Source organism: Barbus barbus (assembly GCF_936440315.1).
Source record: "Barbus barbus genome assembly, chromosome: 43".
Lineage (NCBI taxonomy): Eukaryota > Metazoa > Chordata > Actinopteri > Cypriniformes > Cyprinidae > Barbus > Barbus barbus.
Window position 1 is genome coordinate 9,216,322 of NC_136721.1, and position 27,559 is coordinate 9,243,880.

General features: G+C 42.0%; 1 pseudogene across 1 annotated transcript in view; it reads left to right on the forward strand.

Annotated features, from left to right (window-relative positions):
* LOC306862130 overlaps nucleotides 1-27,559 on the forward strand; it is a 108,105-nt pseudogene that overhangs the window by 79,094 nt on the left and 1,452 nt on the right. The window contains exons 7-27 of the transcript in view: nucleotides 1,083-1,109; nucleotides 1,236-1,262; nucleotides 3,054-3,113; nucleotides 3,940-4,047; nucleotides 11,021-11,047; nucleotides 11,210-11,236; nucleotides 12,222-12,275; nucleotides 12,355-12,417; nucleotides 12,558-12,593; nucleotides 12,684-12,749; nucleotides 12,843-12,878; nucleotides 12,978-13,022; nucleotides 13,093-13,182; nucleotides 13,267-13,320; nucleotides 13,404-13,460; nucleotides 13,584-13,610; nucleotides 13,699-13,767; nucleotides 13,846-13,908; nucleotides 14,011-14,037; nucleotides 14,113-14,166; nucleotides 14,320-14,406. The product of the transcript in view is annotated as an uncharacterized misc_RNA (transcript). The remainder of the gene's footprint in view (nucleotides 1-1,082; nucleotides 1,110-1,235; nucleotides 1,263-3,053; nucleotides 3,114-3,939; nucleotides 4,048-11,020; nucleotides 11,048-11,209; nucleotides 11,237-12,221; nucleotides 12,276-12,354; nucleotides 12,418-12,557; nucleotides 12,594-12,683; nucleotides 12,750-12,842; nucleotides 12,879-12,977; nucleotides 13,023-13,092; nucleotides 13,183-13,266; nucleotides 13,321-13,403; nucleotides 13,461-13,583; nucleotides 13,611-13,698; nucleotides 13,768-13,845; nucleotides 13,909-14,010; nucleotides 14,038-14,112; nucleotides 14,167-14,319; nucleotides 14,407-27,559) is intronic.

The window sequence follows — 27,559 nt, forward strand, 5'->3', positions numbered from 1 at the left end:
CAGTGGAACACCAACAGCTTTTGTCAGTTACGTCAAAGTTTAGAGTCACCGGTTTAAAATCACGCTCAAGAGGATGGATGTTTTCTTGCTAAAAGTGGAAAGGCTCTTAAGTTGAGTGTTTACTTGAAGGACCATTGAAGATTAAAGAAAAAGGGGTGTGTTTTTGACTGGGCACATATCAACAAGAAGATCCGCATAAACATCTTTATGTAACAGGAGAGATGTACATCTCAATCTTATACAAATGTTCTCAATCTGTGTGTTGAAGTCAGTATTCTAGTGTAGCTTCTCCATCACAATCAAAGCATCAGAGGATGAAATCAAGTGATTTGTCCAGTGGCACCATTGTTGGGTCCAACAATAACATCCTCCATTCTGGTCCATATGTTATGTCATATCAAGGCAATCTATAACAATAAAACTCCAGTCCACTTCAAAAATATTAAGTGACAAAACACTTCCCAGATTCCTGCTGTACCATTTTGTAACCTACAAATCCATGTTTTGATCTCAAGTCAACTTTAAGAGCACTTGGGGCAAGACTCTCATGTTTAACATTCTTTGAAAAATACCACAACACCACTGCACTGTTTACTGTGATGAAGCTCATACTTATGAAACAGCACACAAAATTACAGCGTTCGAAGAGTTGCAGTGAACACAACACCACAGAGTACGATGGAACTGTGATAATCAGAATGCGTCTTGTTGTTTTTGTGGTCTTGAGCAAAGTTTCCTGCGTGGACCACTGAGCAGAGTAAAATCATCCGTTCCCTCAAACCAGCTGTCCACTCATGAAATAAGAGCTCTTGTGTAAAATTATATGCAGGAATCTTTACTGTCATCAGGAATGGAATGTCATAACATTGTTTTATTTTTACTTTTCTATATCTTTCTTTTCGTATTTTGTGATGTATTGGTTTTCATTTACTCAATCATTCATTCAAACACTCAAGATTCTACCACTAAAACATCTGCCAGTCATTTCTGAGGGTGTAAGAGGTGTGACTTGTGGTTTGCAATGGAAATAGCTTGTTTTAATAAAATAAATTTTTAATCTGTCACTTTTAATCTGTTGCCAGGGAATGCCGGGACCAAAAGGAGATAAGGTAAATTCACCCCACAATACATTCTAGCATGATAAATGTGCAGTTTATGGAGCCATCAAGGCATAATGACAGTTGATTCAAAGACACTTATTCAGGAGTATAAGCTAAGAGTTGCTCTCTCCACAGGGTGACCAGGGAGACATGGGTCCCAGGGTGAGTGTCACAAACATCTAATATTATGCTCAGTCAGAAATCTTAGCTTACAGAGATTGCACTGATCTGAGGATGCCCCTTGACCTGGAAGTCAATTATATAGCCATTTCCTTCCAGATGGCAGGGTTGCTAGCAGTGTTACATTACTGTTTTGATAGACATAAAATCTTTATCTGTTCAACTAATTCCAATTACAACCTCAGTCTGGTATCCATCACTGTACCCCTGTGTCCACCAAGCCAGTTTTCTCCGCATCCACGGGGAAAAACTGTGAGCCTTGACAAATCAGGAATTCGCCAGTGCAGATCGCACCACTTTTCTATCTATATCTACTTGAACTATCATTTAAATCATTTGGCTCCCTATGCTTCTTTTCCACCATACCTCATGACCATTCAGCACAATTAGAAACATGTGCTTTGGCTGCTCTCTTTCTTTATGTTAAGAACATGTGTTGTATGCGCTACACTGTTTTTGCTTTACGCCATCAGCCTGACAGTAGAAAAATGAACCAAATCATTGAGAGTGGTGACATGAGCAGTCAGGAAAAGGAAAACAGCCTCTCCCATGGGCCATGTTCCTCTTTTTGTGTGGATGTAAGAGCCAAATTAACGTTTTTTCAACCACATTGAAGCAGGAAGAGTATGACCCTTTGGAATCCATTAAAGCTCTCATGGGACAAGAACCCCTTGACCTGGAAGTAAATTAAAACCATGTTTCCTTCCAGATGGCAAGACTGGGATTTGTAGTGCAGGTGGATAGCTGACCTTCTGCTTACTCCTGACTTGTGACTTTTGCCCTTTGCCCAGACATAGAAGAAGCAGGTCAGACTCACAAAGTAGTCTTTGTGGCATCTGAGGCAGCCAAGAAGAATGTTCTGCTAAGTTGAATGCAGGGTTTTGCGCCATTCAGAACTGAATTGAGAGTTCTGTTTAGTTTCCAGTTTGGTTCCTGAATTTGAAATTAGGTAGCAAACAGGATGCATAGTTGCAATTCAGATTTGAATGTAAGGTAATGAAATTGAATTGAAATTCAAAGGAATTCACATAACTTTAAATTAGAAAAGCAAAGTTTGTCAAGAGTAACTTTGAATGTTGACTTGACAAAGCCTTGTTTAAAGTTTGGGGGAAAAGGTTTAAAAGGTCATGGAGACTGAGGGTTTATAGGCCTTACAGATAGATAGATCATAGAGATCATGTCGTAGAGAGTTACCATCCAGAATATCCCTAAAATCCATCTAGCAACAACCCAGAACACCAGAGCAACAAACTAAAAACTGCATGGTAATATTTTGGCAACCATGACGATGGGCATGAGCAAGCACCCATTTTCTGCTGACGAAATAGAAATGTAGCTTAGGCATGCTGTGGTTGCTCTCTACCGCTTTTCAATACAGTTCCTGTAGAGTAAGTTTTTGTGCACAAACTCCCTTGACAATCTGTGAGAAAGAAAAATCATGAAAAAGTTTCTCCTGGGAAAAAGTAGTCTTTCTTTGTGAATCCGTTGCAGACCTATCTAACCGCAACTCTAAACATAAACCTCATTGCCATGTGCTCCCATTGAAAGTTAATCATATTTGGGCTTGGTTTCTTAAAACAAAAGAATAGCCAGAATAACTCTCACAGGATTCAATTTCAAGTTGAAGCTCAGTTCTGCACAGAAGTACAATATAAGATGTCATCACCCTCCATTACATGTATCGTAACAATGTCATTCTCCGAATCATCTCCTCTTTCTCCCTTATGTCATTTCCTGCCTCCGTTTTCTTCTATATGACCTCTGACCTCCCAGGGACCACCGGCCTACGCTGCCTCTGCAGGCCTGCTCAGTAATCAGATTCTCACGGTCAAGGTTTGTCCTTCCCAGCCTATCATCCCTTGTCCATGTTCACAAACATGAATGTGCCTCATACCTTACTTTATTTCAACTTTGTTTTTACACTTCTCCTTTGTTCCCACAACCCTTTACACTGAGGGAAGATGGTGCAAGCTGAATCTGTTTCTCCAGCTATGATTACTGGCATCGCTGCTTTCTTATTCACTCTGTCCATCTTTCTCATTATCTGTCCTCTGCTGTTAGATGGTCTTCCCTCGCTATGAGCATGGCTTTCTCTCGGCTACAGTTCACCACCACACTTTTCACAGGTACCTTCTAAAGGTAGACCCGGATTTATGCATGCATGCCTTGCTGCTTTTCTCATTTCTTCTGTGTGTCCTTGGCCTCAATTAGCTCATCTGGCAGTTTACAATGTTGTGTTGCATGCCTGTTTTGAATTTCAAAGAGAGGATAATTGTTGTTTTTATTGACAAAAGAGACAAATCATGTTTGCCAGACCACAGCAAATAATCAAGCCAAAATAACTTTTTGCCTTTTTTTAGCTGTAAAAGTGTCTTGCATTATCTTAATATGTTAATCAGGAATCGTTTTTGTGAGGAACAGACATTTCTTCATACATAGCTGCTCCTTGAAGCTTCGGTCCCAGAAGCATTTTAGCATTTGCCGCAACAAAACTCAGAATCAGGGCTCAGAATATCAGTGGTTATATGAGACAGAATGAATATGAAACATGATATAACCAATGTAGGTAAAGTACCTATTCGAGATCAGTGAAACAAAGACAATGTACAACAAATAGTGAAACAAATAAAACAAATACTTGTTCTCTCTCTGTATTTAGGGTGATCAAGGTCAGGCTGGGCCCCCAGGACCTCCAGGAACACCTGGTCCCAGAGGGCCTCCAGGAAACACAGGCAGAGATGGGCCGCAGGGCCACCCAGGAGAGCCGGTGAGACACTTGCATTTTATCTCGCATGGTCTTGTGTGCCTGTGTCTGTACTGAGCTCACTCATTCTACAGCTGTTGTGACTCATATATGAGTCACACTGTGCTGAAGACCCCGCTCAGAAGACCAGGTGCAGCTTCTCACTGAGCTGAACCCTGTGCTTAGTGTTGAATTCAGATATATTGCATTTGCTTCTACATTTGTTCTTGGCATCAGTGACATGAGTTTAAAAATACGTAGATTTTTTAAAGGTGCAAAAGGTGATTGTCTTCAAAAACATTTTTTGTTATGCTGGTTGAAAGTCTCTTCACATCCCGATAGCAGTCATTAAGTGGTCTAAATGTATTTATATGTTCTGTGGAAGGCGTAGGACCAAGAAATGTCCGTCCAATAAAATCGCTCGTTCCAAGCATTTCGATTGACTTTGCTACCTGCCTGTTAGCATTTGTATTTGCATACTTCTGCGCACCGTTTGAGCAGACAGGATACGTCATCAGCGTGTTCACATATGCTATGCAGACAGAGTGAGAACAAACATCAACAGCCTGATCTTCTAACTGTACTATAAAGTTTCCTCACCGGTGTATAACATATGATGTATTGTAGTAATGTTATCTCTGGTCTTCTGGTCTGTTTGTGTTCATGCGTTCAGGAGGCGTGGCTTTGGACGCAAATTTGCAGGGAGGGTGGAACGTGGAACGCTTTCAGTGCTATTAGGCTAAAGTTAGCATTTTCCAAGATCTCCTACTGCACCTTTAAAGGGGTCATCGGATGCAAAATTCACTTTAAGTTGTTTGAACATAAATGTGTGTTGGACGTGTGTGTAAACATTCATCCTATAATGATAAAAATCCACCCAGTGGGTTTATTTGAATCCCTGTTTTAAAATCCCCTTTCTCAAATCAGCCTGTTCTGAAATTCCTGTCAGAATGACGTAGTTCTGCACAGGCCGCTCCCACGATAGTTGATTGACAAGGCCGTCTATCTTAGACCCGCCCTGAGTGAGCTGAGAGCTGTCTGCCATTGTGTCGACTCCGGTGCAGGCAAGAATGTCTCCGATTGAGGTGTTTTGTTGTCTCCCTGCATCTGAGCTGCTGAAGATGCAGAGGATTAACATTACTTTCGCTTTGAAGTGAATGCGCCTATCCCCAATCTGCCTAAATGCGTCTATGTTCGCGCTAATCATTCGTGATCCAGCCTCACCTACAGAAATGAGAATACGTTTTTTTTTTTAATGAATCTTTGCAAATCACCTTTCCTAATAATGTACTTGTTAACCAGTTTCACGGCTGTAGTTTACAGTCTGCTTGTCACTCCACGGAAGAGAGGGGTGGGGCGAGCAGAGCTCATTAGCATTTAAAACAACATGGACTATAATGGCTTGCTAAAAACAGATCTGATTTTGACAGGTTTAACACTACCATTGAGAAATTTTAACCAAAGCATGTTATAGACTTTTAATTAAGACCCTAAAGAATCATATCAACTTGTGAAAAATGAGCATCCGATGACCCCTTTAAGACAGGTAGCTGTAGAATACATTTCAAGTACAATGGTTGCTATGTGTTAAGAGTCACTAAAGTGTATTGACAAGGGTTTTAGTGCATTGCTTTGTGGTATGTTCTTGTTGATTTCTAAGGTGAAAAGGCTGTGAAACACCAAATCAACAGTCAACTGTCAGCTAATGTTGACTCCACTTTTGCATGAGTTCTGCGCTGCTGGCACTAGTAGGATCACCGTCAGCAGCTCTTCAGCTGTTTGAGCATATTGAATTGGTGAGGCAGACCACTCTTATTACCTCTTCAAAGCCTTAAAGTACAAAGAGCTCACCCCCAAGTTTCTTTAATATTTCATAGAGCCTGTGTACCTTCTTTTGTGTAAGTCTAATGGATTCCCAGTCAAGGCATCCTTAAAATCCTCATCTTTGAATAGGGTGGCTTTAACATTTAGTTTTGCATTAACTTGTAGTTCTTTCATCTTCCATCACCTCAAAAATCATACGAAGCTTCATCATGCTGTTCTCAGTAACGCATTATATAACAGTCTGTGGAGTCGTGAGATACTTAGCGACTGAACTTGCAGCTTCAGAGTAAGTAACCTTGATAGTTTATGCATTTGTAGTAAATTCCCAATGTTTTCCTAAGCCAGTTTATCCCAACATATGTTCAGCACTTTATTTGCTTTTCAGACTACCATCTAATCCAAACAAAGAATGGTGCAATGATGAAGGGCAAAAATTCTCACCCTGCTCTCTCCCTCAAATTGGGAGCAGATGTTCTGGGGTCAAGAAGCTCAAAGGCCATTTCCTGTTATTGTATCCCAAATTGTGTTTATATATGCCTAAGTGAAACCACCTCATTAGGCCTGATGCTGTGCCTTTGTCTTTCCCATAAGTGCTGTGGAACATGACAAACAGACACAGCACTGTGGCACATATCAAGACAGCAGATGTTTCTGTTGAGTGTCTGTAGGAATACACGAAGACGTACAATTTAATTTGATTTTAGGCAAGTGTTATGCAATATTTCTTCAATGTTAAATCCGTAGCTGACTTGAATACATCCTTGGCAGCTTACAGGACGTCTGCCAGAACAGTCTGAAATAGATGTTTAACAGGCCATTGTGTGGCTGTTTTCTGTTGTTTTGGTGTGTTCCAAAGTTACACTCAACTTAGCAGAATAACCTTGTCTGCGTTTAGAGAAACTGTCACTTTCAGAGCTGCTGTCTGTAAAGAATTTAGACAGATTTGGATCATTTTCACTTTTTCTTCGCTGATTTGATTAAAAGTAAAAAATTAGATTTAAGTAGTTATACTATACATCAGGGGTTTTCAAACTTTTTTGTCAGCCGAAACCCCTTTGACCAGTTAATTTACTTAAAGTACCCCAAGAGATATACACTCACCTAAAGGATTATTAGGAACACCTGTTAAATTTCTCATTAATGCAATTATCTAATCAACCAATCACATGGCAGTTGCTTCAATGCATTTAGGGGTGTGGTCCTGGTCAAGACAATCTCCTGAACTTCAAACTGAATGTCAGAATGGGAAAGAAAGGTGATTTAAGCAATTTTGAGCGTGGCATGGTTGTTGGTGCCAGACGGGCCGGTCTGAGTATTTCACAATCTGCTCAGTTACTGGGATTTTCATGCACAACCATTTCTAGGGTTTACAAAGAATGGTGTGAAAAGGGAAAAACATCCAGTATGCGGCAGTCCTGTCCATGCTAGAGGTCAGAGGAGAATGGGCCGACTGATTCAAGCTGATAGAAGAGCAACTTTGACTGAAATAACCACTCGTTACAACCGAGGTATGCAGCAAAGCATTTGTGAAGCCACAACACGCACAACCTTGAGGCGGATGGGCTACAACAGCAGAAGACCCCACCGGGTACCACTCATCTCCACTACAAATAGGAAAAAGAGGCTACAATTTGCACGAGCTCACCAAAATTGGACGGTTGAAGACTGGAAAAATGTTGCCTGGTCTGATGAGTCTCGATTTCTGTTGAGACATTCAGATGGTAGAGTCAGAATTTGGCGTAAACAGAATGAGAACATGCATCCATCATGCCTTGTTACCACTGTGCAGGCTGGTGGTGGTGGTGTAATGGTGTGGGGGATGTTTTCTTGGCACACTTTAGGCCCCTTAGTGCCAATTGGGCATCGTTTAAATGCCATGGCCTACCTGAGCATTGTTTCTGACCATGTCCATCCCTTTATGACCACCATGTACCCATCCTCTGATGGCTACTTCCAGCAGGATAATGCACCATGTCACAAAGCTCGAATCATTTCAAATTGGTTTCTTGAACATGACAATGAGTTCACTGTACTAAAATGGCCCCCACAGTCACCAGATCTCAACCCAATAGAGCATCTTTGGGATGTGGTGGAACGGGAGCTTCGTGCCCTGGATGTGCATCCCACAAATCTCCATCAACTGCAAGATGCTATCCTATCAATATGGGCCAACATTTCTAAAGAATGCTTTCAGCACCTTGTTGAATCAATGCCACGTAGAATTAAGGCAGTTCTGAAGGCGAAAGGGGGTCAAACACAGTATTAGTATGGTGTTCCTAATAATCCTTTAGGTGAGTGTATTTCAATAATTTAATAGGACATTTGCATGTTTACTTCAAAAAAATCTATTTATCCTTTTTAAAGTTTTAATCAGTAGTATATATTGTTATAACACATTTGAACATACAATTTCATATTAGTACAATTCAAATAACATAAAATGTAAAATAACTATTGCACATTAGTTTTTTTTTTCCACACTGGACTATAATTTAGAAATCTTTTAATACAGGATTTCCCAAATGGGGGTTTTCTTATTATACATTTAAGTTTTCACTTTTACATTACATTTGAATAAACCTGCAATATTTCTTTACTTTGTAACCTTTTTTTTTTTCACTTTATTTCGATAGTCCACTTTAGACATTATACTAAATATAAGTAACTTTGTAACTACGTTCATTTGCAACTGCATGTCTACTAACTCTCAGTAGGGTAGGTTTAGGGTTAGTAGAATAAGTTGACATATACTTGCAAAGTTTCTAATACTCAGTATGTTGTTGTATGTTGTGGACCCATCAAAATAAAGTGTTAGAGGTTATTAAGCAGACAGTCTACTAATACTCTAATGACTGCTAGTTGACATGTAGTTGCAAAGTTACTTATTGTTAGTAGAATGTCTAAAGTGGACTATCAAAATAAAGTGTTACCAAAAAAAAACAAAAAGTTAAATTGTAATGGAAACAACGTCTATATACACTGGTAGACATTCAGTGTGGCAGGTGTCTTTTTAATGTGACAGGTGTGCTTGGTGAGCCTTGCACACATCATTGATTCTGGGGGCAATCTTTGACAGGCACACCCTCATCTCATCTTTGACATCAAGCCTTGCTCTTTGCTTTGTTTTAATGGAGCCCAGGGCTGAAAACCCACTCTCACACAAGTATGTAGTTGCAAAAGGCAAGAATATCTTTAGTGCTTTTTTTTGTGAGCTCTGGATATGTTGCCAAAACAACAGGGCTCAACCAAAATGATATTATAATCACATCCACAATTCTGGAAATTCTGATGCAGAAAACTGTCATTGCTGAGATCAATCAACTTGTCCTCCTCTGTCACAGTTAAACTATGAGGGCTGTTTGTACTGACATTTGTAAATGGATCTCTGATCCAGTCTTTGTCTGTTTTCGAGTCATTTTCCACATCACCAAAGTATTTTCTGAAACCATCAACAAGCAGCGAGATGAGCACAGATTGTGTCAGAGATGTCCACTCTCTCTCCATCATTCAACTCTGTGTAGCAGGGAAACATTGCTGTTACTCCATTTCTCACACGTTCTATCCAGCGTCGAACCTTCTCTGTAAATCCATCGATTTTGTCAGACAGGTCCAGGATGTTTGTATGGGGACCCTGCATACTAGTGTTAAGTTTATTCAGTTCATCAAACACATCTGCCAAGTATGCAAGTTTTGTGTTCCATGCAGGGTCCTTGAAGTGTGTGGCCAAGTTTGAATTCTGATTGGATAAAAACTGAGCGATCTCATTGCTCAATCGCCGCAAAACGGATCTGCGAGACAGCCAGCGGACCTCTGAGTGTAAAAGAAGTCCATGGTGAGCAGCGCCCATTTCAGTGCAGAGTGCAGAGAAAATACAAACACTTAATGGTCGTGTCTTAATAAAGTTGACAATTTTAACAACCGAAATAAGCACTTCAGATCCGGACACAGTTCTTTTGATGCGAGTGCTTCTCTGTGTAAAACACAATGCGTTGCCACAATATTGGGTGACACCTGCTTAACTCTTGCAATGAATCCCTTCCTTGAGCCCGTCATTGCTTTAGCTTCGTCAGTACATATTCCGATGCAGTTCTCCCAATTAAGTCCTTTTGATGTCATGAATCGATTGATCACGTCAAAAATCTCAGCTCCTGTTGTTCTTTCTGGCAGGATAAAGCACCCCAAAATGTCTTCATTGATTTTGTTCTCCCAAACATAGCGAATAAAAACCAGCAGTTGGGCTTGACTTGCCACATCTGACATCAATTTGCAGCGCATACGGAGTTCCATTTTTAAGTCTATCAATTAGCTGTGCTTCAATGTCATCTGCCATTTCTGAAATTCTCCTGGAAACAGTGTTATCGGAGAGTGGTATTTTTTTAAAAACTTTTTTAGCCTGCTCTGGTCCGAACACAATTTCGCATATATCTACTGCGGCAGGAATAACCAGACTCCGCAATTGTATGGGCCTTTTTGCATTTGGCAATGCGCTGTGATACTGCATAAGAAGCCTTCAGGGCATTCTCGGCCACAGTGGCTGTCTTATTTATCAGCTTCTGCTGTTGTTTTAAACTGTCCAGCTTAGCCTGGAAAAACTCAGCTGGTTTTGTCGACAAGTTTGCATGTTTTGTTTCCAAATGCCTTCTCAAAAAAGCTGGTTTCATACATTCGTTTGCCAGTTTCTCCATACATATAATGCACATGGGAGAGGGCTTGCCATTAGCACCGTCTATGGATCTAAATCCGAATTTGATGTAGTCTTCATTGTACTTGCAGTGCTTTTCTTGCTTTGGTACTTTTTAATGCTGGCTTGTGCTTGGACCTTCTGGGAATTTTCTTATATTTGAGCATGAAACGAACCTGTCCATTTTGCGCAACTTTGCGGTTTTCTGATATTGTGTCCGTTGTCATGACGTCGGTCACATGACACAACTTAAACAAATAATATATATTTTGTTAGTACGTTTTATTTAGATTTTTTTATTTTAATATTACGTAGCCTATTATTTTTTTTATAATTATAATTTAATTATCTGCTTGTCATAAACTCACGAACCCCAGTTTGGGAAACCCTGCTATCCATCATAGATCTAAAAAGGTCTAGCATTTAGTGGACAGTCAAAAGAGACCTGCTCCTTTAAATATGACATTTCTTATGTTTTCTCTCTAAAAACAGGGTCCTCCTGGAAAAGATGGAAATGAGGTAGAAAATTATACTTTAAAATATATATTTTTTTATTTTAACTTTTTATATGAACTCATTTTATTATTGATCTACAACTTAATGGAATTAAGTAATGCTGTTAAACGAAAGTGACATGTCATATCTTAATTACGCACTGGATAATGCATATTTTCTCTACAGGGACCAAGAGGGCCACCAGGCATGCAGGTATATACATGTGTCTATGAACACATGTGACCCTGGAGCACAAAACCAGTCATAAGTAGCACGGGTATATTTGTAGCAATATCTAAAAATACACTGTATGTGAAAATCATTTGGATATTAAGTAAAGATCATGTTCCATGAAGATATTTTGTGAATTTCCTTTTTTGATTCCTCTTTTGAAATTTTTGATTTGTAATATGCATTGCTAAGGACTTCATTTGTACAACTTTAAAGGCAATTTTCTCAGTATTAAGATTTTTTTGCACCCTTAGGTTCCAGATTTTGAAATAGTTGTATATCAGCTAAATATTGTCCTATCTTAACAAACCATACATCAATGGAAAGCTTATTTATTCAGCTTTCATATGATGTATAAATCTCAATTTTTAAAAAAACCCTTATGACTGGTTTTGTGGTCCAGGGTCACATATGTGAATCACATGAGTGGTCCCTTAAATACTTTGGACACTTCAGCCAAAATTAAAAATGCATGAATGTAGTATTAATGTCAAAATAATAAAAACAACTATATCAAACCAAGTAGTATTTGTAAGATAGTACAATTAAATGCTTAATGCAAAACACAAAAAATAAGTTTCTTTCAAATACTAAAATGATAGATATGCTGTTCAAAAATAAGAAAAAATACATTTGGACCCTGTCAAACATTATTGGAACATCAAATCACCTTGGTACCAGTTTGATAAAAGTAGTTTAAGTAACTAAATAATTAACGAAAGATTTTAAGAATTTGTTTAAACGTTACCAAGAGTTTTTTTCTGTGTATTAACTTAACAGATTACCTCACCTCAAGACTAGCAATGTGCGCTAACAAAGTATATAGTGTAAATTTTGATGTCATGCAGATTTGAGCATTCAGAATTGTCCAAATACTGTATATATGTACGTTTAATATTCACTACTACTTATTTTTCATTGCACAGCATTTGCCTACAAAATTAATATCCATTGTTTTCTCATTAAGGGTATGAATGGTGCCAATGGCATGCCTGGCCCACAGGGCCCTGTAGGGGACAAGGTTAGATTTTCACCCCCCTTTTTTCTATTTCATACACACAAAGACAACCTTAATTTTTATGCAGTTGTTTGGCATATAGGGAGATAAGGGTGCTCCAGGTACTGAAGGGAAAAGAGGGACTGATGGATCCCCTGGCATGAAGGTGAGCTGTCTCTTGAGAAGCTGGTAATTATAATAAGAATATGCATTTATAGTGTTTATGAGATCTATGTAGTTTCATTTAGGTCTGTTTACGGAGTAAGTGCACTTACTGAAAAAAATACAATAATCCTGATTCCTTAGGGTGAAAAGGGGGATGGTGGAGATCCTGGACCCCAGGTGAATGTTTAACGAAGTCATTTCTTCATTACATATTTCTTTTTTGAACATCTTAGATGCTTGACAGTCATTTCCCTCCATCTCTCTCAGGGAGAGAAAGGAGCAACTGGATTCATAGAAAATGCTGATCTGGATGTTAGACTCAAAGCTCTACAGGTACATTTCAGTTAGAAAAATGGCAATTGTGCAAAGACCCTTCAGTATCTCCAGTAATCACTTTTTGTATTGACATTTTCTTTGTACCAATAGGGGCCTCCAGGACCTCCAGGAGAGCAAGGGCCAAAAGTGAGTTATACGTTTTCATTGAAATGCATTGTCATATACCCGTTACTATTGCTGGGATACATAACATTCAGATATATCTCAAATATGTATTCGTAACAGGGAGAAATGGGCCTACCTGGGGCACCAGGACCTGAAGGAAAGCAGGTTTGTTCATACACAGTCTGACTATAGTTATACAAGTGTACTGCATTAAATTGCTTGATGCTTCATCCAGAGCAATAAGGGAGAGAGGGGTGATGCAGGAGAGCCAGGAGCAGCAGGGGCAAAAGGGGAAAAGGGGGAAATTGGACTCATAGGGCCTTCAGTGAGTATTACCAACATATTACATATCATGTTTACTGCAACCTTATAAGGTTATGATACATGTTGATTTGTCATGGCATTTTAGGGCGAATCAGGGCAAAAGGGAGACAAAGGAGACTCTAGGCTTGAGGACAATCTGGTGAGTTTAAAACACACTCATATGAAGATCCCATGTAATCCAGATGTAACTTAATTAGATTAATTTTAATAACTCTCTTGTAGGCCCAGATTATCTCTTTGCCTGGCCCGCCAGGGCCACCTGGACCACCTGGGCCTGCTGTAAGGAATACAGTTTAATCATTCCTAACTAGATTTTTGAAAAGATAAAAAGCATCTGAACTTCTTTTTTGTTAAGGAAAGCTAAGCATACTAAAAAAAAATTCCCCCATTCATTTCTTTCAGGGATATCATGGATTACCTGGACCCAAGGTGAGACTGGGAAGCACTGTTGAAACTTCATGTTCATAGGAGATTAAATATTTAACATCAATCTAACATTAATTTAAATATTACACAGGGAGAGCCTGGTGAGGCAGTTAAAGGAGAAAAGGGCAATGCTGGAGAGAAAGGTCCACCTGGGCAGCGGGTAAGTTTTGCTGCAAAAACCAATATTGCAGAAACCACATCAAGACTGGGTGGATACAATTATGCTGCTTGTGCTTAGGGTCTTCAAGGCTTTCCAGGGTCTAATGGCTTGGTAGGCCTGCCAGGTGCAAAAGGTGAAAAGGTCAGTGTTTTGTACACCTTAAACGACAAGTTAATAAGGCCTACACTCACTTCAAAAACCCTGTTAATTTTTGTTTATTTTGCCATTGTGCTTTGTTTCAAGGGGAAACAAGGTGAACCAGGTTTAGATGTAAGTAATCATTATGGTGTTATTTATGCAAGTATATGAAGTCATTACTTACTGAACATGGCTGTCCTGTGATAGGGTTTCCCAGGGCTTCAAGGAGAAAAGGGGGACAGAGGAGACAAGGGGGAGAAGGTTAATGATTTGTGTGTTTAATACTGCATATATGGTATATTATTTTAAATTTAATTCTTAATGCTGTACAAGTACAATCCGACCAGCTTTATTCAAAACAGTTTCAGTTTTACCCTACGTCTCTAATGTGCTCTTCTTTATTTCAACATGCAGGGTGACAGAGGTTCAATTGGAAAAAAAGGTCTGAAAGGACAGAAGGGAGAGCAGGGACCTCCAGGGCTTGATCAGCCTTGTCCTGTGGTATGTAATGAAACCACCTGAATGTTGTTGCAATGTTTTTAAAAAAAAATCCCTTCAATGCACGTGTATGGCAAAGTCAGCTCCATGTGCATCAGTGGCGGCTGCTGGTCTTTCAAAGAGGGGAAGCTCATTTTCGGCCTACATCATACAAATTGTCCATTTATTTATACGTAAATTCTGCCCTACATTCCTTTTCATGAAAATGCTCTGTGACGCTGTCGTACCAACTAGGCGTCTTTTCCAGTGACTTGACCAGTGTCCTCTCAATGGCCAACAGAGCTAGGCTGCTTAAACGGTCTTGGCCCATTGTGTTACGGGTGTAGGACTTGAGCCGCTTTAAACAGGAGAAGCTCCTTTTTACACCTGCAGATGTAGCTCCAATTGTTGCCACTAATGACAACAGTTTGTAAAGAACACTGTCCAGCTCCATGTCTTTAACCCCCTGGGGTCTGAGGGTGTTTTGGGGGCCTGGAGATTTTTTGACATGCCCTGACATTTGTGTTTTTTTCAGTTGCTTATAAATATATAAATGGCTAAAGTCTAATAACACTGTAAACAGCACAAACTGGGCTACAATATGTTAGCAGCATTTATGTACTTGATTTTGTTTTCGAGAAAGCAACGTTTAGTGATGTTTTATTAACAAATTTCGGGAGGAGCACGCGCAGATAATTAACACGGCCAATTCACCATCAGCAATCACTCAGTCTATCCCATCAGCCAAGAGAGAACTTCTATAAATAGACCAAGCCATCTTACCTTCATTCTCTCTACAGTTTTCAGCATTGGTACTCCCAATCGCCACGATGTCAGAGATCGAACTGTTCACGAACGACAACTCCCTCGACAACCAGGGTCCTCTGGAGTCTCCCAGCGCCACCCAGCGCGCTAGCACCTGCCAAGACACCGCAATCGAGCCCACGGCTACACCGCGGGGCCGTCGGCCCTCCCGAGCCGCTTCTCGATCCTCGAGACGCCGAGTCTCGCCCTCGACTCCCCCTTCCAGGCGTCTTCCACCTTCTCCCACATCCTCATATGCCTCAGCCAGCTCCTTCGTCCCCGCTATCGAGAAGTGGACAGTCTTAAGCCTAAGACAAGCGCTGAACAACGCCGACGTCTACTTCTCACGGCGGATGAACAAGGCGGAGCTCTACAGCCTCTACTCATCTCTCCAGCCAAGAAACCCAGCGCCGACTTCCACTCCTCCATCAAAAACGGCCGACAAACCGAGTCCGGCCCGCAGCGGCCCGTACTCACGGCCTGGAAACAACACCACGCCCGTGAGGAGGGGTCTCCGGGCTCCAAGCCGCCGTAGCCGGCCCTCGGCAAGCCTGGGCCATGCCCCGGATTCCGTCGCTGCTAGCCCTAGCCCGTTTCTCCGCCCAGCTGCCCCCGGCGCCGCGCCGGCCCCCTCAGCCACAAGCTGCGTGAGCATGGCTCCGCCGGCATTTCCAGCTCACCCACAGCCTTTCCTCTCTCCTTCCTGCTATGCGCTCCCCGGTCCATGGCCCGAGGCTCCGCCTTCAAACCCTAGCGCGAGGCTGCCTCCGCTAGCGGCGCGAGCCCAGACTCCTTACGAGCCCTCTCTCCTTCCGTTCCTTCCTTCCATCTTCGCTCCCGGAGCCGTCGCCGGCGTGAGGCTGCCTCCGTCAGCGGCACAGGCGCAAATGCCCCCCTTCTCCTCTCTCCCTCCTTTCCTCCCTTCAGTCTTCGCTCCCGGAGGCGACGCCAGCGCGAGCCTGCCTCCGCCATTCTTCCTCCTCTTCCTCATCCTCAAGCTCGCCCTCCGTTCACGCTGGCATCCGCCATTCCGACGCCCATCCCACCGAACGCTCCTGCCCTGGAACCACCTCCTGTCGCCAGCAGCATCAGAGCACAGATCCTAACAGGTGCGGACATAGACCTTTTTTCTCTCCTGTCATCACTTTCACCACCCTCTTCAGACCGCCAAATCGATTGCGGCGATTTTTCCGTCACATTAAAAAATTCAGCGCATAATCCGTCACGCATTCTGTCATTTTCCGAATTCACGATCGCATTCACCCGTTACTCCGAGGTAATTTGCACAGCTTTCCCACACAGGAGACGCGAGCTCAGCGACTATCTCTCAATAGTCGCCGAGCTCGCCTTATACGGAGGCACGCAACTTCTACACCTACCACAAGCTGTTTTCAGCAAAATGTGCCATCAGGGTGGCTCAGTGGAACCAGTGCCCGTACTGGGGGGCTCTGGATACCGAGCTCCACAACAGAGTCTTCTTGGGCTGCCGCAACGTCACATGCTCAGTCTGCCGTTCTGTCGCCCATTCCACCACGGCATGCCCTCTCATCACCCCGCCCACCCCTCCTTGCGCCGAACCGCCTCAGCGCAAATCAACCAGCTATGTCCCGCGCCAGCGAACCACTCCAACCGACCCACTTCCAAACCACCGACGCCACCCTTCCTCCTTCTCCAACAACCAGGTCTGCTCCAACTTCAACGCGAGCAGGTGCTCCAGGCATCGCTGCCGCTACATGCACGTCTGCAGCTTCTGCGGCGGCGCACACGCCCGCACCATATGTCCAGTGTTTAAATCCTCCAATAAAGATGAAAAACCTTACTTATCGACTCCTGTGCAAATTTACTGTCTGTCTGCCGAACTGTCCCAGCACCCCGACATCAACTTTACTGATTTTTTATTGACCGGTCTTACTCACGGCTTTAATCCTGGCGTCGAAAGCCTCCCGCAACAAAGCATCATTTGTGCCAACCTTCAGTCAGCCCTCGCCGAACCCGACACAGTCGATCTTCTAATCAAAAACGAAGTCGAGTCAAACTTCATGATCGGCCCCTTCAACGTTCCTCCCTTCCCCTGTTTTCGCGTCAGTCCGATTGGCGTCGCGACCCGGAAATTTTCTGGTAAAAAAACGTCTAATAATCGATCTCTCATCCCCGCATAACTCCCCCTTCCCAAGCATTAATAGCCTCATTCCGCTCGAAGAATTTTCTCTCCACTACCACGACATCGACCAAGCCATAACACTGATCAAAGACGCGGGTCGCAGCGCCTGGCTGGCCAAAGTCGACATCGCCTCCGCCTTTAAAATAATGCCCATCCATCCAGATTTTTGGCATTTATTCGGCATACGCTGGCACGAGAAATTTTACTTTTCCGTCCGCCTAACCTTCGGCTGCAGAAGCAGCCCAAAAATTTTCGACATGCTGGCAGAGGCTATCTGCTGGATCCTCTCCAATAACTACGAAATCCCATACCTCATCCACCTTTTAGACGATTTTTTGTTAATCTCGCCTCCCGTCTTTTCCAAACTCGGGATTCCGCTCGCCCAGGACAAAACCACGGGCCCAACCACGTCCATCGAATTTTTAGGCATCAAACTAGACTCGAAAAAATTCCAGGCTTCCCTGCCCAAAGAGAAAATCGATAGAACGATCCTGGTCGCTTCCGCCCTCTTAGACAACCCAAACTGTTCCAAGCGCGAGCTGTTGTCGATCCTCGGTCACCTAAACTTCGCAATGCGCATCATCCCGCAGGGCCGCCCTTTTATTTCTCACCTACTATCCCTCGCGTCCTCCGTGCACGCGCTGGAGGATCATCTATCCCTATCCAGCTCGTGTTGCAACGAGCTCAGGCTATGGATAAACTTCCTCAAACAATGGAACGGCTTATCCTTCTTCTGTAACAGCATGGTTTCCCACCCCGACGACATCCAATTATTTACGGATGCCGCCCCCTCCTGCGGTTTCGGGGGATTTTACAGAGGCCGCTAGTTTGCATCCACGTGGCCCCCCCAGCTGTCAGATTTACCGCAGTCCCTGTCATCCTCAGCATTGTTTGAGTTATATCCTCTCGTCGCCGCAGCGGTTCTGTGGGGGAAAGAATGGTCCACCGCAAGCATCGTAGTGCATTGCGATAACGAAGCGGTCGTGCATTGCATAAATAAAGGCCGGTCTCACTCCCCCGCATTAATGCCCTTTCTAAGACGTCTCATCTGGATCTCGGCATGCGGCCAGTTCATTCTAAATGCAAAACATGTCCCCGGGTCCAAAAATCAAATAGCTGACTCTCTCTCTCGGTTTGCTTTCCAGAAATTCAGGCTGCTGGTGCCAGATGCCGACAAACTCCCAACGCCAGTACCTCCATATTCAGAGCTGATATTCCCGTAAATCACACTCTAAGAACCCTCCTAGATGCTTCCCTCAGTTCCATCCTCCATGCCGTCTCCCCCAGGACCCTCCAATCGTACTTAACTGCTTGGAATAGTTTCAAAAGTTTCCACCGCACCTACAACCTGCCTTTCCCCGATTTTTCCCTACTCACCATCACCTCGTTCACCTCCCATCTCAACGTCACCAAAAACCTCCAGGCCAGCTCCATCAAAGGCTACCTCAGCGGAATCCATTTTTTCCACAAACTCATGCTCGGCTCACCCTCCCCAGGAATAACCAGCCCGCAGACATCCATGCTCATCAAGGGCATCCAAAGAGCCCAACCCACCCGCCCAGACGCTAGACAGCCAATAACTCTAGAGATCTTAACTAAATGCATTTCCACCCTCCGCAGAGGCTACCACTCCATGCACACCGCCCGCACGCTTCTTGGCCTTCTTCGGTTTTCTCAGATGCTCGGAACTCACCATCACATCCAACTTCAATCCAAAAATCCACCCAACCCTTTCAGAACTATCAGCACCAGACACCGAAGCAATCTCCTATCTCATCAAGCAAAGCAAGACAGACCAAGCGAGAAGAGGCCACGTCATTTATATCTTCAATCTCCAGTCACCAATCCAACCATACCAAACCCTCTTAGCTTACCTACAGTACAGGAGCCCGCAGGCCAAACTCCCATCCGACCCGCTTTTCGTCAACGACTCAAATCGCCCTGCCACACGCTTCTGGTTCCAAAAACACCTCAAGTCCGTCCCACTACTATCCGGCATCCCAGCAGATCACTACTCCAGCCACTCCTTTCGCATAGGCGCAGCTACCACAGCCGCCCAAAAAGGCCTCTCCCAGCCTCAGATCCAGACACTCGGCCGTTGGACATCAGAGGCATTCAAGACCTACATTCGGTCAGAACGCTTCCTCATCAGAGAAGCTCAACGAACCCTCATCAGCTGATCCCCTTTTAACGCCAGTACACCCCTGTTCACCCGTCCGCAGACCCGCCATAGCCATCCCCTTATCCACCCATAGCTGCTCACCTCCACTCCAAACCATCCCAGCAGCACCCCGCTCCCACAGGAGCCTTCGCGTATTCCCGCTCTGCCGCAGTAACCGCTCCCGCAGAAGCCTCCTTCCCTTTCCACATACCGCAGCAGTGGCCGCTTCCGCAGAAGCCACTTTCTGTCCCAAAATACTGCAGCAGTGCCCCGCTCATCCGATACCACCGCAGCAGTGCCCGCTTCCGCAGAAGCCACATTCTCTTTTCAGACGCCGCAGCAGCGCCCTGCTCATTCGATACCGCCGCAGCAGTGCCCACTTCCGCAGAAGCCACATTCCTTTTCAGACGCCACAGCAGTGCCTGCTTCCGCAGAAGCCACACTCTTTTTTCGATGCCGCAGCAGTGCCCGCGTCCGCAGACGCCATATTCTTCCAAAGGCCGCAGCAGTGCCCCGCTCGTCCGATACTGCCGCAGCAGTGCCCGCTTCCGCAGAAGCCACATTCCCTTTCAGACGCCGCAGCAGTGCCCGTTTCCGCAGAAGCCAAACTCTCTTTTCAGATGCCGCAGCAGCGCCTGCTTCCGCAGAAGCCACATTCTCTTCAAATGCCGCAAGGAGCACCCTATTCATTCGATACCGCCACAGCAGTGCCCGCTTCCGCAGAAGCCACATTCCCTTTTCAGATGCCGCAGCAGTGCCGGCTTCCGCAGAAGCCACATTCCTTTTCAGACGCCACAGCAGTGCCCGCTTCCGCAGAAGCCACATTCTCTTTTCAAATGCCGCAGCAGTGCCCGCTTCCGCAGAAGCCACATTCTCTTTCAAATACTACAAGTAGTGCCCTATTCATTCAATACCGCCACAGCAGTGCCCGTTTCAGCAGAAGACACATTCCCTTTCAGATGCCACAGCAGCGCCCGCTTCCGCAGAAGCCACATTCTCTTTTCAAATGCCGCAGCAATGCCTGTTTCCGCAGAAGCCACATTCTCTTTCAGATGCCACAGCAATGCCCGCTTCCGCAGAAGCCGCATTCCTTTTCAGACGCCGCAGCAGTGCCCGTTTCCGCAGAAGCCACATTCTCTTCCAGTTGCATTTTCTTTTCAGATGCCACAGCAGCACCCGCTTCCGCAAAAGCCACATTCCCTTTCAGATACCACAGCAGTGCCCGCTTCCGCAGAAGCCGCATTCCTTTTCAGACGCCGCAGCAGAGCCCGTTTCCGCAGAAGCCACATTCCCTTTCAGTTGCATTCTCTTTCTCGGACAGCACGCCAAATACGCATAAACCTTAACTCTGTTCATTATACGCAAGGGCGAACTCGTGAAGTGATGTTTTATTAACAAATTTCGGGAGGAGCACGCGCAGATAATTAACACGGCCAATTCACCATCAGCAATCACTCAGTCTATCCCATCAGCCAAGAGAGAACTTCTATAAATAGACCAAGCCATCTTACCTTCATTCTCTCTACAGTTTTCAGCATCCCACCTCCACCCCAACTCCTCACCATCAGCCCGCTCCTACCCCAGCGTGGGGAGGAGCTCGGGGGGGGAGCGCTCTGGGTCCGGGCTAAATGCCGAGCTCGGACCCCTCTCCCCGGACAGGAGGAGTGCCCCGGGTTCGGGAGTAATTTACAGAGCTCGGAGCCCTCTCCCCGGACAGCACGCCAAATACGCATAAACCTTAACTCTGTTCATTATACGCAAGGGCGAACTCGTGAATGTGTGGTTAGTGAAAAAATACATTTTTGCAGTCACTAAAATAAGGCCATAAAACATACAGAACATTTGTTCACAAGACTTCTGAGAACTGGATCTTGTAGCCTAGCATTTTTGCTTCAAAATAACATGAAAATCATCTTGTTTATTTGCTCACAGAAAACAATATATTGATTTAAGTTTCCTAAGACACTTTTTGAGTAAAAAGGGTCTATGCGAGAAGGCGTCAACCTTCACATTCACACCTGAGAAGACAAAGGCCTGCACAATGAGCTTCATAATGAGCCATTCAGTCAAGTATGTGACTGAGAGGAAGAGTTACAAGAAGGAATATGAGGACAAAATAATATTATAATTTTTTTGTAGTTTATTAAGAATATATTTAGCTATCACACAAAATAACTTGAGATTCACTTGTGAGTGGTTAAAATTTTATTAGGAACAATCAAAACTGTCTTTCAAAGCTGACTTTTAAGCATCATTACTCCAGTCACATGATGCTTCAGAAATCATTCTATTCTGATTTGCTGCTAAAAAAATATTATAATTCTTATTATTATTGTTGTTGAAAAGCACTAAGAAGATTTTTTTTTTTAATGAATAGAAAGTTCAGAAGAACAGCATCAAAACTCGTGGAGTATTTTAGATAGTTTCGCGTCAAATAAAAAACGACACAGCCCGCACCGGTGGGTTAAGGAACACCAAGTAATCACGCAGCTTTCTCCTGTTATGATGAAAACTGGCAATTTCGCCAAGCAAATACCAAGAAATGGGTTGCAGCAGTTTGTCTTTCGACTACACTTGCAAAAATCTGCTATGGGACTGAGCTCGAATAGCTTCAATGACTTCTTATAGGACAAAATCGCTGTCAATCAAAAGGAGATGCAGTCTTTCGACAGACCCTCCAATCATCACGCAGAAGCCCGGAATCCAGCCCCAATCGCAGCATTTATCCAATGAGCGTCTAGTTTCGAAGCACTGAAAAAAACCGTTCAAAGCAGCCTCATAGAAGTCAATGGACGCTGGGCTTCAACAGGGAAATACACTGTGACGCTACGGGAATATATGAGAAGGAAATCGAGTCACCTGCTATATGTAGCGGATTCTGAACGAACTCGTCTCTGAGATGAACGTGTTCTAACGCATTTTTTATCAATAAAATGTTAACACAATAGTACATATTTGACCATGAATTTTTTGATATTATAGGGGAAGCCGAGCTTCCCTTGCAGTCTTAAAGAAATCCCCACTGATGTGCATGTATTTAAAGAATTTACTACAATTAAAATTAGACATGGATGGGTTTCACTGACAGGACTCCAGTGGGTTTCGAGAACATGGTGGGGAGGCAGGGGCTCCATCAGATGCCCCCTGCCCTTTGGTACAGTATTTTATTGTTTCTCTTATGTGTGTGCCCACATCATTTTGATGTTTCCATCCTGGTGCTCGGGGTTCCCTTGTCCACAACCATGAGATCTGACTCTCAGGATGGCTTGGCATAGACCAGAGCTTCTGAAATTCTTTAATCAGTTTTTTTTAAATAATTTCTAACAATGCAAAGTTTGTCCCACACACAAATTAATTCTAACAATTTTTCTTGGATTAATTTTTATTAACATTAATTGTTCACTTTAAGAATAACAATGTGTGCAAGCAAAATATTGTAAATTTTGATTTCATGCTGACTTCAAGAAAGCATCTTGTCAACCAAACACCTATTGTGTAAGATAGTCTCATAACATTGACTTATTTTTTGTAACAATGATTTTATTCTCAAGTGCTTTTCCACTTTTGTAATATTTACAACAGTTACTTTTTACGAGATTCAAACCTGCAATCAACCAATCAAAAACAATTTAGGTGGTAAGATATTCACCAATCACATGACACACCAAGGAAGAGGCTACAACAACTGAAAAAAATTTCAGCACCCCCCCCCAGATTTGCAGACCTAAATCTTGAATTATGACATTAAAGTAATAAATAAATACTAATAGTTGTATTAATATTAATTGTGCTCATAATAAAAACCTTTCAAATAACCTTAATTTCACCACCTTGTTCCTAAGTATTAAAGAAAAACAAATGCATTGATTTTTCTACAGAAGCCATAGATTTATTATTTTTTTCTTGCTTTGTCGTGATCCCAACTTTATTTTTTTCTTAATCATGTCTTAATCTTCTGGTAATGTTGACATAACAAAAGTTGTTTTCTCATTATCACAAAGTAATATATTCTATTTGCATCTTTATTCGTGTACCTGATTGTTAGTTACAGTAATAAGCAGGGACTATGATGTTTATATAGGACATGCTTCAGCAACGTATTTTATGTTGTGTATTTGTAATCTTCGTTCTTATTTTTAATCATTAGGCTATTTGTAATCATTAAATGTATATTGATACGAACTATGATTTATGCATGTAAAGATGTGTGTAATTGATTATTTCTTCAGTAATGTTTTACAGTGTTGTAACCTATTGGACTTTATACATTTCTTTGCAGGAAACCACACACAAATAAGCACTCTTCTGAAACAACATCCCAAGCTTGTAACGCACATGACATCAGTCACAGCCTATTCTACATGAAGAACAAAAATCACAAATAAATGTATAATTTTATTTCAAACGAAATAGGAAAATAAAGTGGGTTCAATCCAAGCAGCTTTTAAAAAAAAAATTAAATAGATATCTGCAGCTTTCGAAAGGCACTTTCTAAAGGCACTGTGCTTGCATTGTTGAATATTCTGTTGTTAGACATTTAAACATGTCAATTACACAAAATGTTTAGCATACTGTCTCTGGAATTAAAAACAACAGTGATTGATTAGCATATATCTACTTATTAATTTATTTATTTGACTTTATTATTAAGCAAAATCTGCCTGAAATATCCACATAAGAGTACATGTTTTATCTGACGATCAGATGTGTGTGATAGTTGCATTCATTACTGTAGTAACAGTAGACTCCTGGTGCATTGACAGAAAAAATGTCAAGATTACAAGAAGGTCGTAATAATGAGAAAACAACTTATGTCGAAATCATCAGACAATTTAGTTAAATTAAATCACAAGAAAACAAGAAAAAAAAATAAAAATGTAATCCATGGCCCACTGGGACTTTCATATTTTTCAGTCTCACTAATCACTAACTAGTTGGTTCATGGACAACTAGTTAACCAACCAGAAAGCATGCTATCCCTATAATTAACACTAGTGTAAGTAGATTGAATCTATGTCTTGCCAAATGAGAATATAGGTCACATGAAGGAAATAATCATACCCACCTGGCTTTGTGATCGTGTTCATCTGAGCAGTATTGACAATGTGTTGCGGCTCACATTCAGACTTACTGCTAAAGGTGTTTCTCTGAGGGTTAAGCCCAATGTATTCTTCGGTTTTTAGACATACACAAGGGTTCGCTTACAGTGGATGTTATGCAAATTTCACCACCAGAATAGAACGATTATACTGGACGCACACCTCACGATTTTTGTAACCGCACATGCGTTGGTCGCACATTCCCACTGAATTTGTTTGGTACTAATCAGTTGGGCCGTTGTTTCACAATAGAAAGCAAAACTAAAAAGGCCGAACAATGTTAACAAAATACTGGAAACTGCAACAACAACAGATACCAGCGTTGAAAAGAGCTTATGTGAGAGTTACGAGATAGCTGCAACTTGACTTTAAAAGAGTACAAAGATGTTTTTATGGATAACTTTTGGAAGAAAATAGAGCAGACACTGGACAAAGATGAAGCTTTTTATGCGTACAAAAACTAAGTATACTTTGGGCTTTAGTGTGCTTCCTTTAGTCGCACATAATCATTGGTGGCAGGTTTCAGCTGTGAGCAAGTGTGCGGAACACATCCTGAAAAGTGAAGCCAAAACGTTCACCAGGTGGCTGGACCCAGTATAGAACATAAACACTGTTGGTAATCTAATAGGACGTGAGAAAAACAAACAAAAAAATCTAATTACATTTATAATATTTTTTTTCCAAAGATGGTTTACGTCATGTTAAGTAGTTCTTATGCTGTATGTTCAAGTGTTCGTTTTTCTAATAAGTTTGCTTTTAGTTAGTTATTTAATGCTATAAAAAAAGGCATGTGGTGTCATGATTGTGATTGGGTCTGTGGAAGTTTGGGTGTGACTTTGATACAGAAGCTCCACCTCATGTTCACTACTGCGCAGACTCAGGCTCCAAATGAACCACTACTGCACAGACTCTGGCTCCAAATTATGTCATTTTCGCAAGATGACAGCTCCCGTTTTGGCTTCACTTTTCTATAGTCCCAGGGCTCTAGACTCATTCTTCCCACTGGTTGTGCTGGTGTGACTAACTTTCCCAGCACATGTTTTTTTTTTCCCCATGCACCAGCACATATTTGTTTTTTTTTTGCTAATGAATAGTTTTTCCGTTATCATAGTTTATAGTTATATGCTAACAGAAGCAGGATTAAAGGTGCTTTATGTAATTTTTTGACTCCTCTAAAGCCAAAAAATAACATCTTTGTAGATATTAAGGAAACATGTTACATTTACATGGTTGTTTCTCTGAAAAATAATGCTATAGCCAGTAGCAATTTGACAGCCACCTTTGCGGTCGTGCTGACGAAGCACTCGTACTGAAAGCGCCTCTCTCGGTCTCTTCGTGAGATCAGTGAACTCTGACGCCTGCTGCACTGTGCTGTGGCTCTGCAGTAGTGTTGTCAAAAATATCGATATTTCGATAAATATCGATACTGAAATATCTGAACGGTACCAATATTAATTTCCCGAAGTATCGATACACCGATACTAGCAGAGCTGTCACTTTCACTTCTCTCCAAAGGCGCGTGGACAAGCACCACACGTGACCACACTCGTCTCCGCCGCTCTGGTTAAATAGCAAAAGTGAAGTGAATAGAAAGATGACTGCTCTGGTTGTTAAAGAACACAGCAGGAGCGCTATCTGTAGGGATCTATGATCTCCGCGATGCAGAGAACGCGCACGGAATCCAGTCATAAAAACGGAATTTACAGTTTAACGCGGAATGTCACGGAATTTGTCAAAGTTTGGATGAATTAATCAAAAGTAGGTCATTACACTTTATTCAAATCACGATATGGACTAGTATCTGTAAATATTAAGCTGCAAAAGCGGATTTAAATATGAATCCTGCATGTTCTGCGCGTCTCTGTGTGAATGTGCTGCACGTGCGGTTTTGTTTGTGGCGCTCGCGGTGATTTCAGCGTCTGCTGTCTCAATGAGGACATAAATACATCAACAATATCTCCAGAACTGATCTGAAAGGCACTTTACGAGCATTTTAACATTTAATTTGAGTAAAACTAGCGTCATATCATACACACACAGAACTTTAAAAAGTATTCACGGCAACCCGTCAAAATAAAAGTTGGGTTTAACTTGGCCTATTAAAGACCATGTGCCAGAAATAGGCTATATTACTATTATTTAGTAGAATGTACATAATACTACTACTTACTACTACTACTACTGTTAATTTTTTTAAAGAAATAATCACAAAATATTTTAATTTTAATAGTAAATCCCCTTCATTTGCCAAAAATGTAAATGTTTAATTTTCATTAATTCAAATATAAATGAATTAAAATAGTTTTATGCCTTCATCTGATATCCAGTCAAATTTAAATACACAACACAGAATTTCTGAGGGGGAAAACACATTTCATAAGGCTACTGTAAGAATAAATAAGAATAGTTTGTATGCATTCAAATAGCCTAATAGACATGCTAAAACACAGAATTTGGTAACAATAAAACATAAGGTGAGAAAAAAATAAAACATTTCATACGGCCCTAAACGTGTCATTTTTGTTACACTTTTAATAAATTAAATGTTAAATTGTATAATTTTCATGATTTTAATGAATTAGACATGCTTTTAGATTAATAGCATTTAATTTGACCATTAAAAAAAAAAAAAGAGTCCAGAAAAATTCAAACGGAAAAAAACGGAATCCAGAAAAATTAAAATGGAAAAAATTGAATGTAGAAAAAAATAAAACGGAATTTGGGGAAAAATAAAACGGATTTCATAGGGCCCTATATCTGGAAATATTTTGGTTATGAAGCAAATGAGAATATCAACAAATAGAACTTTGGATTTTAATTAGTACATGTATTAGTAAACGTTAGTTTCAATTAACATTTAACTAATTGAATAAATAATAAAAGATTAATAAATAAAATCAACAAATGCAGTACCTCAAGACATTTTTTTGTTCATGTAAAATATACCGTATG